Source organism: Panthera onca, chromosome F2 (assembly GCF_046562875.1).
Source record: "Panthera onca isolate mPanOnc1 chromosome F2, mPanOnc1 haplotype 2, whole genome shotgun sequence".
NCBI lineage: Eukaryota > Metazoa > Chordata > Mammalia > Carnivora > Felidae > Panthera > Panthera onca.
The window spans coordinates 11,970,423-11,987,866 of record NC_138356.1 but is presented as its reverse complement, the minus strand read 5'-3'; the positions used below and the strand labels follow the sequence as shown (position 1 = coordinate 11,987,866).

Sequence of the window (17,444 nt, the reverse complement as noted above, 5' to 3'; positions counted from 1 at the left end):
TTCCTTGATGAGTTCTCTAAATTGATGAGTTCTCTGAGGAGATCTATAAAGGGATCCCTTTCTCCAGCCTGGGTTTTGAACAAGTAAGAAATAGGGCATTATTAGAGTCATCAAATGGAGAACAAAACGTTACCTCTGTTGTGAATAGAACTATACTGGAGACATAGCGTAGAAGGAAAAGGCTCTGCCCACCTAGTTACAGGCAAGGGGCGGGTGGCAGGGTGTATTAGCCTGCTCTCTAAGGTAGCTCTCGTTTCAAAAGAGGAAAAGAGAAAAGAGGAAGGGGTTAGTTGAAAGAGTGGAGAGGAAGGCCAGCCTTGTTGAGGCAAAATCCCTCTTTATAGGGACGGGCAACAGGGAAGAGGCATTTCCTGTTGATAAGACAGACTCTTTTTTTTGTTTTAATTTTTTTTTTTTTTTAACGTTTATTTATTTGGGAGACAGAGAGAGACAGAGCATGAACAGGGGAGGGTCAGAGAGACGGGGAGACACAGAATCTGAAACAGGCTCCAGGCTCTGAGCTGTCAGCCCAGAGCCCGACGCGGGGCTCGAACCCACGGACCGTGAGATCATGGCCTGAGTCGAAGTCGGACGCTCAACCGACCGAGCCACCCAGGCGCCCCTAAGACAGACTCTTAAAAATTCTCCCACTTATCCTTTAACATTTGATGGCACTGGAGCAAGAGACCAACTCCGTTTGGGAATCAGCGGCGAGAGTGTGGTTTCCTTTTATTCCGGTTTGCTCATTTTAATCATCTGGGACCAAATCCCTTTTTGCTAGCTGCCCCTTTGTACCTAAGATAGTCGCACAGTCTCCTCCTTTCTAGAAGGAGCTGGGAGATGGAGTGAGCGAGGATTTTGATGCATGTGCAGGATTTATTTTTTTTCTTTCTAACCTACGTGGGGGGGTTTCTGCCCAATGTAGCATCTCAGCTTGGGCCGGTTGTTTAAACCAAAGATATAAATGTATTTATAAAAAGAACTGTTTTACTTCCCCCAAATTGCGACCTAAGTCCAAGGCTTAAATCATTAATCCTATTCCGAATTTGGGTTGCGCAGTGCTGGAGCTATTCTGCAGTAATTTTTAAGAACAAATGTCACTTATCCACCTTGTCATGGAGAACAAATAATCACAGATTTTTATCAGTGGGCATTGTTTCTAATTAGCTTATCAGCCATGACGTGCTTTAACTCTGCTCCCAATCTTGCTGTTTTCTGGCCAACCTCGAGCTTGCCTGTATCGGTCAAGGACTTGGGTCTAGTGGAATAAAGGCTGTGCCATTAGTAATGTCTGTCTGTTACTGTTTCCTCAGCTGAGCTCCAGTGGGTTGCCTCCTTTGAGGCTTTCTCTCTGAGGCACTGTTTTCCCCATGGGCAAGTGAGAAGGAAGATACTACTGGGTTTTGAGTCTCGTAGGAAGACACGATGGCGGAGTGGTGCTTACCATTCGGTTCACAAACACCTGTCAAGGACCAAACCCTGTGAGATACACAGCATGTAAGACAACAGTACTTGTGTGCGGTGATTCTGTAGCCTGGTGGGAAGAGGTTGGATTAAGATAAAAACACGTGAAGAGATAACAGCAGAAAGGTTAAATGAAAAGTGGTTCGAAACGCATTTAGGGAGCAGCTGCTGTGTGTTTGCTGCTGGGTGTGGTGCCGACCTTTCACAATAAATGAAAAATAATCCAGGTCTAGAAGAGGTTCATGTTCCCAGCAGAGTGACAGGCCTATGAAAAATGATGACATCTATGGGGCGCCTGGGTGGCTCAGTCGGTTGAGCGTCCCGACTTCAGCCCAGGTCATGATCTCACGTTCCGTGAGTTCGAGCCCCGCGTCGGGCTCTGTGCTGACAGCTCGGAGCCCGGAGCCTGTTTCGGATTCTGTGTCTCCCTCTCTCTCTGACCCTCCCCTGTTCATGCTCTGTCTCTCTCTGTCTCAAAAATAAATAAACATTAAAAAAAAAATTAAAAAAAAATGATGACATCTAAAAGGGAACCGACACCACGGAATAGTGGCTTTCTGCTGGACTCAGGGAGGGCTGTGGAAAAGAACGGTTACTGCAGCTGGGCCCTGACGATTGGGTAGGAGTTTGCAGGATAAAAACGATACGAAAAAAGGAGAGGTGGATGCAGGAATGTCGTAAAGGACAGGTGCACTGGGGCTTGGCGAGTGATGAGAAAAGGCCAGTGTGATGCTGAGAAGTGGACCTTCTGTAGCTGAGATAGTCATGGGACAACGAATCGGAAAATCAGGGGGTCAGAAAGCGAGGTACCATGGTGGAGAGAGGCTGATACATTTGAATTAATACAAGTGTCACTTTACTCATTTCAATCCATATTGTTTTTAATCCCAGAATACTCGCAAATTAGGTAAAAAAAAACAATAGGAGTTGGGGTAGCAGTTCCTTGAAAGGTTGTAAAGATGCTCTCAGCTGTAGAGAAGGTGAAGAGAGAAAAACACTTGAAGTCCTACTAAGCCTCACACAATGTGAGTCTTAATGAAAGCAGGGCTGATCTTTCTCCACACAACAGAAAAGTGAATTAAAACTGAGGATTACCAGAGTTTAGTTTGTGTTTCCTGTTAGTTGGAGTTGATTTGTTTTTGCAGGGAAAGAATTTTCAGCTTTGGAATTTTCATCCCCTCCTTTTAGCTTGATGGTCTGGCTGTATTGATCCTCACAGGGTCACATGTATTTCTGCCCGGGTTTCCTAGGCAGCATCCAGGAGAGCCTCTCCTTCTTGGTGTTGTTTTGGAAGAGACGTTTCTCTTGATATCTGTGCTCCTTGGAATCACTAGGCTTGCTCTTGGCAGTGGCTGTTCCTGGAGTCTCTCCTCCTTTCCTCTGGCTAGGTTATTTTTTAACATGGATGTCTGTGCGCTGTCAGTGCACCTGATGGCCCTTAGAACTCGCTGGATTTTAAAAACTAAAGAACGTGGCAGAAATAGGATATTGACAAGGAACACCATAAGTGAAGATGCATCAAATTACACGGATATTTACATTTCCATATATCTAAATTTTATTAGAGATTTTATTGTGAATTTGTCGTGAAAACCGTATTTGTGCAGACAACACAGCATTTTGTTTTAGGTTATTAGGATTTGTGTTACGGGGGTTACTGCTCTGCTGAGCCAAAAGGCTCTGGAGAACTAGGTTCCAGTCAAGTTTGCACCGTCTTTATAGGAAGAATTATCCTTTGTTATTTGAGTCTAATATCAGAAACATCTCGGTTGCATCCCTTACTGAATAAATATTGAATCCTGTGGGGACAAAGATTTGAGATAATGGCAGATTGTTTTGCCTCTCTTTCCCAGCCTTTTTCGGGGGGGGGGGGGCGGGGAGTGGGGGGCATTGGGGAAGATAGTAGACATAAAATTGGACTGACCAAATACTATAATTTGGGGGTGCATAATAGTAAGCGTGTACCTCACGTCACACTTGTCAGAAAAGGAATGGAGAGGCACCTGGGTGGCTCAGTCTGTTAAGCTCAGGTCATGATCTCCCTGTTTATGGGTTCAAGGCTTGTGTGGGGCTCTGTGCTGACAGCACGAAGCCTGCTTGGGATTCCTGTTCTCCTTCTCTCTCTCTGCCCCTCCCCGGTGTGTGCCTCCTCTCTCTCTCTCTCTCTCTCTCTCTCTCTCAAAATAAACACTAACAAAAAGAAAAGAATGGAGACTTTGAGCGGGAGGCCGGGGAGCACTGTGTATTGTGAAATGGCACGGGGATGCCAGGAGGGAAAGGGGATTGAAGCAAAGATGTCAAGGCCAGCCGAAGTCATGCTGAATTTGAGACTGGTTGAGATTGTTACACAGTTGAACTCAAAAGATGAATTGGAGGAATTTTCACATTGGGAAGTTTGATTTCTGATAGACTCTCGGTTCCTGGCATAGAGAGGGCTCTAAATAAATATAAATAAGTGAGTGAAAGAGTAGACGGTAAAGTTCTAGGCATCGTACCCAGGTTCTGAGGACGTAAATAGGACAGTTGGGACCTTCTCCCACCTGGGGGATTTTGTCCTTGCAATTCCCCTGTCTGGAATATTCTTCCACCAGGTAGCCATTAACTTGCTCCTTCAGCGCCTTTGGGTCTCTATTCAGATGTCACATAAGCAGAGAGGCTGACTTTAGCTTTCCTTAACCTACTTGGTTTTCTCCACTGCATTTCACGGTAATTTAGTAATACATATATATGGTTATTTAAGCATAAATTCTGTATATGTGTACCGTACATATGGCTATTTTATAGTAATGTATTGTAGCTGGAGTTTAGGGGATCTAGAAATTAAATAGCTGGAGATAAATCTTGAGTGGCAGGGTGGAACAAAGAATGGAAACCCTTAAATGTCAGGTTGATACTGGTATCCTTTTCTTTGGTCAGAAAGGTGATGTATATGTGGCATTTCACTAAGGGCGGTGGGGATCACTGTTCCGCATTTCACAGTTACACGTTTTTTCATGCATTCACCAAATATTTGTTGAGCACCTACCATATGAGTTGCGGGCAGTCTGAGGTACTAGGGACAACACACCGGTGACAAACTACGCAGAAATCACTTTCCTTCTCAAAATGGTACTTCTAGTGAAATGTAATCATTTTCATCGATCAGTCATGTGATGCTTTGGGGAAGCCATGACGTCACCTAGGATGTCGTCGGCTTTGACAAAAAAAGAAGGGAGTGTGGGAAATGATGTGGGGAGAGAGCTTACCAAGAGTTTTACTAGCTTGTTTGGAGATCAGGTGAAAGGAGCAGTCCGTGATTCCTCTAAGATTTGAGCCTCCATAGCTGGAAAAATGGTGGGCCTCTTAGAGGAATGCCAGAAAGGGGGACGGTTTTGGTGGAAAATCCTGGTGTATACTTTGATATGTTTTGAGTTGGACGGCTGCCTTTCATCCAAGTGGAAATGCCCAGGAAGAGGCTAGAAATGCAGATCGGTAACTCAGAAGAGAGGCCACGTTCAGCATGTGCTACAGCAGCTGATACTGTTTACTTATGTATCTATTTGAATCTGACTCCAGGTAAACGAGTTCATATAAAAGAGTTCATGCAATGTCATGAGAAAACAGTTACAACTTTCATTTGGTATCCTGTCACTACTGCTTATTGGTATCATAGGAATATGTAATGTTCCTGAGTAAGCTTAATCATGCAGTACTTTACCAAGGGGAAATTATATTCTTAATCCTAGGTAATGGCCACCGGTTTACATACTGTGATTGTAGTGATTGTGATAGCATATGTTCTCTTTATCCACACCAATAATTAATCCATCCTTGAAACTTAACTAAGCTACTTACTTCAACAATAAACTAATAATAAAATCCACTGCTTATTAAGAAATATTAATGTGAGTGTAAGATTTAGGACTAGATTTACACTCCTAAAATTGCTTTAGCTGATGATACATTTTCTGCTTGCTGATAACCGGTTTCCGTGCCTCATGTCTTTATATTTCAGGGTATTAAAAATGATGATATAGAAAACGCGTCTTAGAATATTTTCTGAAAAGCCCTAGATCAGAGCACAAAGCTCAATATACTTTTGTCTGTTCTTAGACATAATTTTACTTTTCAAGAAATGCCACATTTTGTCTACCAGAACCCCAAATTTGAATTGAAGTAAAATTTTTCTTTTATGTATTAAGTTATTTGGCTGTGTGTACATCTAAAAGATTTGATGTCAGAAACCAAGGGAGTGCTTTTGTTCAGCACCCAAATCCCTTTTAGAGGAGCACCTTGCAACTCAGAAAGCGTCGGACATTTTTCCTTCCACGTTGTGAAAAGTTCTAAAGGGCAGCTCCTGGGTTGGTTAATTCAGCTGCTAAGCCGTGTTTTGAAGGGCCAGCTGCTTTGTTTTCCTGCTAAGTCATTTCAGGACTTTGGCCCTTTCCTGGAAATGTTCATTCAGGGTTGCAGGATGGCCATATCACATCTTAGTGGCACATCCTCACAGACTAATGATGAAAGGTTGTAAGAGGACTCCATTTTCTTACATTAATTTTTTGGTAACAAAAAATTACAAGTGGCGGAGGAGCAGAGAGAGGGAGGCACAGAATCCAAAGCAGGTCCCAGGCTCTGAGTGGTCAGCACAGAGCCCCAGTGTGGGGCTTGAACTCGTGAACCGAACTGTGAGACCATGACCTGAGCCAAAGTCGGAAGCTTACCCGACTGAGCCACCCAGGCGCCCCTGTTTTCTTGCATTACAAAAATGTTTTATTGACGCAAAACTTACATACCATGAAATTCACCCATTTAAACTGTACAGGTCAGTGGCTTCAGTATATTTACGGTGTTGTGCAGCCATTACCATGGTCTAGTTTTAGAACCGTTTCATCACCCCATAAAGAAAAAGTTACTCTTCATCCCCTACCCCTATCCCTAGGCAACTAGGAATCTGCTTTCTGGCCCTGTAGACTTTCCTATTCTAGACATTTCATAGTAACCAAACGATGGCTGTTTTCAAGGTTCGTTTATCCATGTTGTAACCTGTGTCAGTATTTGATGACTTTGATTGCCAGAGAGCGTTCCATTGTGTGGATATACCTCCTTTTGTTTATCTGTCAGTTGACGGACACTCAGTTTGTTTCCACTTTTTGGCTGTTGTGAGTAATGCAGCTATGAACATTTGCATACAAGGTTTTGCGTGGACGTAAGTTTTTCATTTCTCTTGGGTGTGGAATTCGGGGTACTATGGCAGTCCACACCTAATTTCCTAGGCGTGGAATAACTGGGCGATATGGTAGCTCTGTGTTTAACATTTTAGGAATTGCTAATTTGTTTTCCAAAGGGACTGCATCATTTTCCCAATCCTGTCAGCACTGTCTGAGGGCTTCAATTTTTCCACATCCTGGACAACACTGGCTGTTGTCTTTCGTTTTGATGAGAGCCATTCTAGTGGGTTTGAAGGAGTTTCTCCTTGTGGTTTTGGTTTGTATTTCCCTAATGATATATGGAGCGTCTTTTCGTGGGTCTGTTGGCTATCCGTATGCATTGTGTTTTCGTTTTGCTGATGGTGCTGCTTGATGTCCAAAACTTTTTGATTTGGATGAAATCTGATAGATCAAATTTTTCTCTTACTGGTTCTGATTTTGGTGCCATCTCTGTTTTTTACAATAAAACATCTTGTAGGTAAGTAACGTACGTACAGAAAGGTGCCCAAACCACAAACAGACAGTTCGATAGTTCACTGCATTTTCAGAAGGTAAACATACCTATGAAAAACCAGCATGCAGATTAACAGAGCACGACCAGTATCCCAGAAGCTCCCATCACGGTTCCTCCAAGGTTAGTTAACCGTGATCTTGACTTCCAACATCATAGGTAAGTTTTGCCTATTTAGGGGCTTTGTATAAATTGAATCACATAGTAGTTGTTATCCTGTGTCTTCGTTTTTAAAAATTCTAGGTTGGAGTCTGCTACACTGTAGCGTGTATGTTTCCTTGTTTACTTTCTTGTGTAGTAGCATATCACTGCGTGAGTTTTTGAGGGTGTATTTTTTCCACTGTTGACCGGCATTCGGATTACATTCAGGTGTGGTCTGTTAGACTAGAGCTTCTGTGAGTATTCTGTTTGGCGAGCATACACTTAGAAGGGTAGCCTGTGTAGGAAAGGCGTAGTTCAGCTCTAGCAGTTGTTGCCAGTTAATTGGCCACAGTGTTTGTCCTGCTCCATGCTGTTACCAGCCTTAGGAATCTCTTTTTAGCAACCGGATGTTTTCCCAGAGGTCTTCCTCGCCCCTGCCATCCAGCAGAGCTCCCCTCAGGTGTCATTCGCCAGAATTTCTGTACACGCGGGTTCCTGGGATGGTCATTTCAAGGGAGAAGACAAAGCTGTCACTCTTGGCTTAGTCAGGCTCACTCTGTAGGGCTGAGGAGGGCTCTAGGCTTGTCATAAACACTTGGTCTGATATATAGAAATGCAGCCGGGGGCGCCTGGGTGGCTTGGTCTGTTAAGCGTCCGACTTCAGCTCAGGTCATGATCTCACGATCCGTGAGTTCGAGCCCCGTGTCAGGCTCTGTGCTGACAGCTCAGAGCCTGGAGCCTATTTCAGATTCTGTGTCTCCCTCTCTCTCTGCCCCTCCCCTGTTCATGCTGTGTCTCTCTCTGTCTCAAAAATAAACAAACGTTAAAAAAAAAATAAATTAAAAAAAAGAACTGCAGCTGAGGTTCTGTCTGCCTGGAGGAAGGGGGAGGGGAGACAGCTGTGTCTGCAGAAAGTGGGAACATCCAGTCCCACCAATTAGACACTACCAGAGGAGTGGCTTTTTGCTCCCCAAGATCTCTCTTCTGGACTTATTTTCAAAATTTAGCGGGAGTCCTCCGTAAGTATTTTTAATAGTGATTGTGCTTTTTTGCATTTTAATTTGTATTTTTACAAGATTACATTTTCACTAAGCCTGCTGTAATAAATCGACCTTTGGACAGTGTCGCCCGTCGTTGCTTTTGTCTTCATCGTGGTGCCTCATTGAAAATGTGCGGCGGGGAGCGCTCTCCAGAAAGTGGTTACCATTTTCCCACGGAAACAGTGTTTCCTTAAGCTTTGGTTCCGGCTTAAGCCTTAACAGCACATTAATTAAAAATATCAAACACCGTGTTATGTAAAAGCAAAGGTAATACAATAACTGTACACGTCCACAGTGATTTTAGCAGAATTATCTTCTGAGTTACATTACTGTCGAGCAAGGAAGGTCCTTGCTTCTCGGAGGGGCATGTCTCTATGACTTCACATACACTCAGAAATATAGTTTCACTCACTGATACATTTCATTTGTCTAAAACAAATGTGCTACCTGTAATAAAGACTTTTGGAAAACAATAATTGTGTTTCTATCTGAATTTACATAGGTTCTTTTTTGAGAATGGTTGTGGATGGCCAAGATGATAAAGCATCGAGTAGCACAGTGAAAGCACTGTTTCCACAGCCATGGCTGTGCAGACCAGGGGAATAAGTGTTGTAAAGCAGAGTCTAGTCAAGCAGAGAGCCTAGTCAGTTCTGGAGAGATCGGTCCCGTTGGTAGGCAGATTCAGGCATAGGTGACGTTCTCATTTCCTAATTGGTGTTTCCATATCTGCCCTCTGAACATTTGCGGAAAGCACGGTGGTCACTGGTGATTATTCATTTTGGATTATGTGTAAAATGTAATCCTCTTGTTTTAGAAATGTTTTCCCCCTAAGTCATAGGAGCTGTGCAAAATCCAAGCGCACTGCCATGTAAACGTAGGTTAAATTTCCTATCAGAATTGTTGTGCTTTTTCTCGTTCACACCCATTCATGCCTTTCCTGTTCCTGGTTGACCTTTTTTTTACCCGAGTTGTTTTGGTACAAGTTCCATCTCAGTCAAGCAGAGTGATACTTCACCTTGTCATAGCATTGAAAGCAAACCTGGACTCCATGTTCTAGGTCAGGGGTAGGTTAAAACCCAGTTTTCTAGAATGCCTTTTAAAATAATTTGATTTGCATTTGGTTCCCAGTAGCATTGCTCCCGTGTTAGCCTGAGAGTCTGAGACAGACTTCAGGGAAACGTGGTCCCCTTTAATTAGCACTAGAAGTGATGTATGTAGTTTACTGTGAGTTTGCTGAAGAAAGGTTCTTTGTGCAACTCTCTTGAGCAACAAGTGAGCTGGATTAGTTTGTTATGGGTTTCCAGTAAATTACAAAACTTCTATCAATAAGGAAATAATTTGCGGGAGGAGCATAGGTGTGGATCTTTGCGGAGCTTTTTGTCTTGAGGATGAGGGCAGTCTTGAGTGTTCGTCTAGTTGTAGAGGCGGGGATGTCCTTGTACTTGTGCGGGAATGTTTGGGCGAAAATCTGTTACATGAATTTCTGAGTGTACGCTTATTTCTTGAGCCTGTCAGAGTTCACTCTTCTCTCAGTATTTCAGAGATGCTGGATGTTTTTATTGTTGGAAAGTTTTGCGTTGTTCTCATGTCCTCGCATGATCTCATATCCATGGAGTTAATGCAAAGACTCCTTTTACTGCAATCCTCAGGGAATTGTGGAGACAGTGTTCACGCTCATGAAGACCATCCATGTGCCAGACACATGCCATATCTTATTTAATCGTTAAAATGTCCCTTAGAGCTAGATGTCATGTGTATTTTTCAGTCGAATAATCAAGTCCTGGGGCGTTAAATAAGTTGCCCCAGGTACATCAGTAATGGCTGAGACTCAGACCAAGTACCATTCTTTTCCCTCTACGATATATGCCTTCTCATATTTCTAATAAAATGGTTCTGATTTCTGCTGTAGATAATTGCAGTTCAGAAAGTAAAAGCCTCTGAGTATGCATGCTGTGTTAACAGACAAGTAGCTTTTCAGGTACAGTGAGGAGTAAAATGGACTTTAACATTTTCAGATAAATGCATTTTATCGTGCAATTGTAATATTTTGAATATCGTAATTGGCTTTAAAATATATTTCCTGAAAACTAGGTTAATAGGCAATGTATTAGGTGTATAAAGTTGGAGGATGAAAACTGACAGAGGTGTTTTGATACAAGGACATATTCTTGTGCTGTGCTGTGCTGCGTATTGAGGAATTTGGATTGTATCCCGGGGACAGTAAGAAGACTTAGTTGGGCCTTCCTGAGGAGAGTGACGTGATCAGATTTGCACCGGGTGACTGCACGGTGGGAGTTGCATTTGAAATGCCTGCTTTGGAGACATGGAGATAAGTTGAGAGACCTGGGCAGTAATTCTGGCAATAGCTGATGCAGATCTAAACTCAGGAATTGCTCGTGGGAATAAGTCAAGTGGACGGATCTGGGAGATTTTAAGGAGGTAGAAGATGGCAGAACATAGCTCTTGGTTGTTTTGTAAAGGAAGAAGAGGATGAAAGAGGTTTCTGGCTTGGGGCCATTGACAGAACAAGGTGCACAGAGTGGGGGACACAGCTCTGAGGAGTTGGTGGACGGGCTTCAATTGTGAAATGCCGATTTTAAAATATTTCAGTGGGCAGTTTAGTAAAGGGATCTAGACTCAAGACAGATTTCGGTGAAAGATGGTGGTTTTGGAATCATGGGCATCTAGATGGCAAGGGAAGACCTGGGAGGATTTAAGATGACCCAATGAGAATTTGCTCGGTGGGAAGAGAAGAGGCAAGAGGGTATGTTCCTCAGTTCTCCCGTCCCTGTTCACCCCATATTTTCCCTTATTGGTTAGCCTGGTTCTTAGAGGCACTTGAATTTGTGACTCTGATGGAAGGGATCCAGCTTTCTGTAATGAAAAGCCTTATTAGTGATCTTGGACCTTTAGCAAAATAAAATAGGTGAGGTCGGGCAGCATAATGAGCAAAGAACCAGACTGAAGGGAGAGGAGCATACGTTTGTTTTCAGAGACTTTTAGTACAGTTTTGATACGATACTGTTCTGCTGGCACTTCTGCTTCTCCTCACCCTCCCCGGCACTTAGGTGATATTTTCCAGGAGCTTTCCAGATAGTATCTCTTGCCCTTGTAACGGCCTGAAACGTTAGATAGTATCAGCTCTCTTTGACAGTGGAGAGTCTTAGAGCTCAGGTAATTTCTCCCGGAGCTGTGCACTCACACCTCGGCCCTGTGTGCTTGTTAGTATCACACAGCCTGCCTGGATTACTAGCCGTTTCCTGGTTTGCACGCTCTTTATTCATTCTCTTGTCCCTGGTTTTTCTGGTCTCTAGAGAGAGCGCTGTGTGTCGTTCCTCTAGGCACCGTGTGACCGTTCACGCTGTGAAAGCTACGCTCATCGTCTTCCACCTTGCCTCTTTGGAGCACAGAGCTGCCGTCCAGGTGCCGTAGCCACGTCCTCGCTCTGCCACTTGTGAGCTGTCTACTTTGTCTTCTCTGCCTCCATTCCCTTCTTGTTAAGATGGGTGTTGGTGACAGTCCAATAGCATCTGTCGTTAGAAAGGTGATCGCGAGGACCGAGGGAGATGTTTGCGAATGTTCGTGACGGACCGCGCCTGGTGGAGAACGTGACGTCAGTACACATTAAGTAAATACAAATACCCAGAGCATCCTCTAGAATGTATGCTGCACCCTGATGCTTTTCACTTATCTTTTCCTTCTGTTGAAGTAGAAGTTTTGCGTTTGTATTTATTCACACCCTGTACTCCCCAATAAAAAGATTTGAGGTCTTTGTATTTCCAGTGTTGAAGGCAGTGAGCGCTAAAACCCAGGTATCATTGGTGCTTAGTAAATTTCAGAACTGTTTTGTCAAATGTGGTTTTATTTGGGAGCAGTGGGGAAAGAATACGGACGTTATTTGCTGACGGACCAGACGGAGCAGACAGATGCAGTCTGTAAATGACTTCCACTCTATAACCCCAAGACCCTTTGACATCTCTTTGCTTTCTTTATTTCATAGAATAACAAATGAAATAGGGAGACGTTTAGTTAGAGCGATTTAACTGCAGCCACAGCCCGCAATTCAGATTTTCTTTTCTTTAGAAAATAAGATGGGTGATTAAAAAAAAAAAAAAAAAACAAGATTGGATATTTCTCGGAAAACAAGGAAACCAGTGTCAAAAGAATCAGTTTTAATTGCTTCTGATCTTACATTAAATATGAATTAGGTCGAAATGATGTTTGTTTTGATTCTGAAGACTGCTCCAACAAGCCTTTTTTCCAATGCTTGTTAATGAACTTCCTGAAGGAATCTCCAGTTTTCGAGAGAAGAGTCCTAACAGTACTCAGATGCCCTCTTCCTAAGAGGGCAGCGATGTCAAGGTAAACAAAAGAAATTAGCATTCCAAGAGGAGGTCATTCTACTTTGAGAAAAATCTTTTGTAGATTACATAGAACTCTAGTGCCTTTTGGACTGAGAATTCTAAGCCCCAAGAGCACTGTAAATAGCTTTTGATACTAATAAATCAGTAGATGAAGTTGCTCTGAAATGTTTTAACACATCCTCCTCTATTTTTCTTCTACCTCATGTGAGAGGCTACGTAATTTTTAGGCAAACATAACAAGTAAGTGACAGATAGAATTTCAAATAATTTATTTTCCATTTCATGCTTTACATCCCTTTGTCACTATTTGTCTACACCTTGGATGTCCTTCTCTGAATAATGGCTGTATGATAGATTGACAATGACATCTTAAAGTGCAGCAGCACCTGGAAATAATACACACTAAATCTCCGTTTATCTGCAGAGGTAATTAGGAGTGGATCTGGAGAGAGAGGGTGCTTTCTCTGCTCTTTTTCAGTTAATTATTGCTCTCATCTTGTTACTCAAAACATTTCCAGTTTCCTGTTCTTTTTTAAGTTGGAATGCTTAATGTCTTCTCTGTTTCAGCCCTCTCCTTATCAGAGGTGTAGCTGAGACCTTATCTTTTCTTTCCCTTTTTCTAATTCCATAGCTCTTCCGGAGTACTCTGAGAGTGGGTGTTTGGAGTGGGCCAGAGCACAGGTGCGGTGGCACTCTTGGCTTCTGACACTCAGAATCTGGTGGGAGACCGGCTGTACCTCTCCCCACGTTGCATTTCTTTGGGACTAAGGAAAGCAGTTCGCCCAAATCAGGACCCAGAAACCAGGGTCTCTTCTTGACGAATCTGTAATAGGTAGTGGCCCAGCTCACAGGAAAGTTCTCAATGACTATAGTTTGGCAGAAGAATGCTTTTCGGGCACAGTTGCATCTGAGTTCTTAGGTGCATTGAACGCTTCCCTTTTTTTCTTTTTTCTTACATTTATTTATCTTTGAGAGACAGGGTGAGACAGAGGGTGAGTGGAGGAGGGCAGAGAGAGAAGGAGATACAGAATCCGAAACAGGCCCCAGGCTCCCAGCAAGCATTCAGCACAGAGCGCGACATGGGGCTCGAATCCACGAACCGTGAGATCATGACCTGAGCCGGAGTCGGACGCCTAACCGACTGAGCCACCCAGGCGCCCCTGAATACTTCTGATTTATCAAAATGTATAGCAGCTTGTGATTCTCCCCAGTTTTACTTGTACCCGTTGAAAGAATAGATAAAAAGGACACTGAAAGTGAAAGAGGACTTCTCCTTGAACTCAAGCATACTGTTTCTCCTTACTTGAAGAAAGAGCACTTAGCAGTCACTTCAGCCACCTTTTGATTTGTTTTCTGATACTCGCTGCTCACCTTCTTGGGTGAGTGGCCTTGCCCTGCTGGTTTTTTCCTAAGGCCTTTATTTTATTTCCTTAAAGTTTTATTTATTTAAGTAATCTCTACACCCTTCATGAGGCTTGAACTCATGACCCCAAGATCAAGAGTCACATGCTCCTCCAACTGAGCCAGCCAGGCGCCCCGACGCTTACTAAGCCTTTATACTCTGCTGCTTTCATTGTATTGCCACTGCCCTCTCAATAACCTCTAAAAGGAGATGGGTCCCACATCTTTTCCTTTCCTTATTTTCTTCTGTTTCTTTGTAGCTTTGTTGGTAGCACAGCCTTAACGCTTCTCCTAAAATGATTCATTTGTCCTAATAGGTCTTTGGAATTTTCTTGGTTTCCTCCTCCAGATTTGGGGTCTGAAATTCCCCTTTTCCTCATCTCACCATTTCCAAAATCTCAGTCTTTGCCCTTCTGTCAGTCTCTTTTATGACTGGACCCATGGGTGACCTGACTCCGTAAGGCTGTCTGTCTAGATATCTGAGGATGTCTGCAGTCTACACTGTCAGCCCTTCTTCTTAAGGCAGTTAGTTCTTCGTTCTGCACGTCTTACCCCTGGGAGACCAGCTGGACTGTTGAGACGTAGCTTTCAACTCTTCTCTACAGTCGAACTCTTATTTTTGGTCAGCGATACAGGTTAGAAACCTCAGTGATCCCTTCTCCTTCGTGTCTGTTGGGTCAGGTTGTATCTCTTTTCATCTCTGTTATCTGCATCATCAGTGTATCTGTCTATTAAATGCCTGTCAAGGTCCAGGAAGATAGGGAGAGTTTGGATGAGTCTCCTGACAGTCTCCGTTCCAAGCGAGTGGAACATTAAACAGAACAGGAAGGCTGTTGTGAACGGTCAGGAGTCACACATGATTTGAGTGTTCTGGAGATAGTTAGGATGGGGAGGGATAGGGTTAAAGAAATTTGATCCCATGTGGGCAGGAAATAAAGCAAATTAGACATTTTTGAACAGAGGGAATGTGGTGAAAGCTGCATTAAAGAGAAATCGGTTGGGTTTTATAATGGAAATGATTAGGAGCTGGGGAAAGGCAGAGTTGGAGATGGGGGGGCAGGGTCCAAGGTCCCAGGTCCTGGAGGTTGGGGCTCCATGGTGGGAGAGTAAGAGTAAGGGAGTTGATGTCCGTTCTAGAGATACTCAGCTTGAGCTGACGTGAAGCCATTCGGAAGGAATTGTCCACGAAACACCGGAGGAGAGTTTTCACAGAACGTGTATGAGCGAGTGCACAGGGCTGGGGAGAGAAGTTTGTGAGTTATCATTGCCTCTTCAGCCGTAATTTACTGCTTTTTCCATTCCTCATGATTCATTCTTTTGTACTTTAGTGCTGTCGTGTTATTTATGTTAATAATAAACATCATTTATCTTGAAGATAGCTTTCTGTTAGGCCGCCATGAAATCTTCAAACTTCTTTTTCTCGGTGACAAATAAGTGATTATAAGGCTGCGGCTTGTCACAGTTTCATAACTTTGGACAAATTTATCTATTGCTGTGAGTTAAGTACATTAAGATTAACGTTTCACGGGTACTAATGGCTCAGCAGCACAATCAATTGCAGGAAATTTGAATTTGTGAGCCATGTAGCAGAAGCTCAAAGATTTTCTCTTAAACTGTGAAAGGATGCTTTACAATTGTTATCGGATGGTCAGCTTTTTTCTTTTTTTTTTTAATAGGCAGGGATGATGGTCACGATGCCGATAGAGAAATTATGGATCTTTGCTTTTCCAGTTCTCTGTGATACCTACCTTGTAATTCATATGAGGCCACATGCATTGAGGCCTCGGGGTTGGCGGTAGTAGGGGTTGGGGGAGAGCAGTAGAAGTGAGGAAAGAGTTGGCTTTGCTAGAGAAAACCACTTTCTTCTACTCAGACACAGCCAAGGTGGGAGGAGACCAACACCTTTTGTCCTTGGAGGGAGAGTGAAGGGAGAGTGGAGAACTGCCCATTGTTTTGATTGAAGACTTCTCCCTTTTTCAGCTGCTAAGGCAGAGTCCTGCTTGCTGTCACCTTGAGCCCCGGAGACCCTGACGGAGTGAGAGTGTAGGCAGCAGATGTAGTGATAACACTCCTAACCCTTAGACTCCGTAGAGACGGTCAGGGGCATGTAAATACTTGGGTGTCACCATCACTTGGTCGGCCGCTCTCCATTCCCAAGATGCTTCATCCTGCCTCTTTGCCTTTGCTGCCTGCAGAAAATTGATGCTGATGAGTGCAAAACGTGCTAGAAATCTCAGAATCAAGAGAGTATGGTGAGCGGGCAGAGAGAGGTGTGAAGAAGCCGAGCTGGGAAGACACAGCTCTCCTTGTGTTGCAGATCCTGAGACTCGGACAAGTCAGTGACTTGTGAAGTTCACAGAGCTGAAGAGCTGTGATTCTGAGTCTAAGAGTCTAAGATTCTGGATTGCTAGCTCAGAGATCTTTCAGGAGAGCCTGTTGCCTCTAAGAATTCAGGAGTGGAGTTGCAGAGGCAGTGCCCATTGTTCCCGCCTCTGCAGTCTGCACTGCCCTGCACACCATTCACACCCCAGAGCACGGCTGTACCGTCAGGCTTTGAAGTTAGCTTCCAAGTTCCCTTGACTGCTAAGGGCTGTCTGCATGGACCTCTGCTAAGCCCCCCTTGGGCTCGATTGGCCGCTTCATCGTTTTCTGAGCCATGTTCTTAATATCATCTGCCTCTCCATTCAGACTCATTTGTCCCTACGCAAATTTTGGAGCACATATCCTTAACATCGTGCATGTCTAGTAGTAAGTTATACACGGGCACCAATATGGGTTTTGCCTGGATCTGTCTTCTTCTGTTCGTACAATTATGTTGGGAAGCACAGGGAAATGAAATTTTAAAAAGGATGAAAATAAATGGGTAGAAGTTCTAGTCTGTATTTTCTGTTCGTATGTGGGTTGTTTTGTCCCTCCACTCCTCTTCCCTACAGGAACTACACTTAGGCTTAGGAGAGTAAATTGCAAATGCTCTCACTTTAATTGTTAGAGTCCTTTGTCTTTATTCATATTGCTGCTAGAATTGTCCACATCTAAACGTCCAGTTGTTTCCACACTTTTTGTTTGGTCGTTTGTGCAGCCCGTATTGGTTAGGGTTCTCGAGAGAAACAAAATATATACTGAGCATATGTACCTGACACAGAAAGAGACACTGAGATTTGTTTTAAGTAACTGGCTTATTTGATTATAATCACATGGCCGGTCTGGAATCTGCAGGCAGACCGAAGATTGGAAACTCAGGTAGAATTGTTATGTTATAATCTGGAAGTACTGTTGCTTCTTCTTCAGGGGACCTCAGTCTTTGCTTGACAGGCTTTCAACTAATAGGGTGAGGCCC

General features: G+C 43.6%; 1 protein-coding gene across 1 annotated transcript in view; it reads left to right on the top strand.

Annotated features, from left to right (window-relative positions):
• The window catches only part of CA8 (carbonic anhydrase 8 (inactive)), an 89,275-nt gene that overhangs the window by 22,908 nt on the left and 48,923 nt on the right, over nucleotides 1-17,444 (top strand). The gene's annotated exons all lie outside the window — the stretch shown is intronic.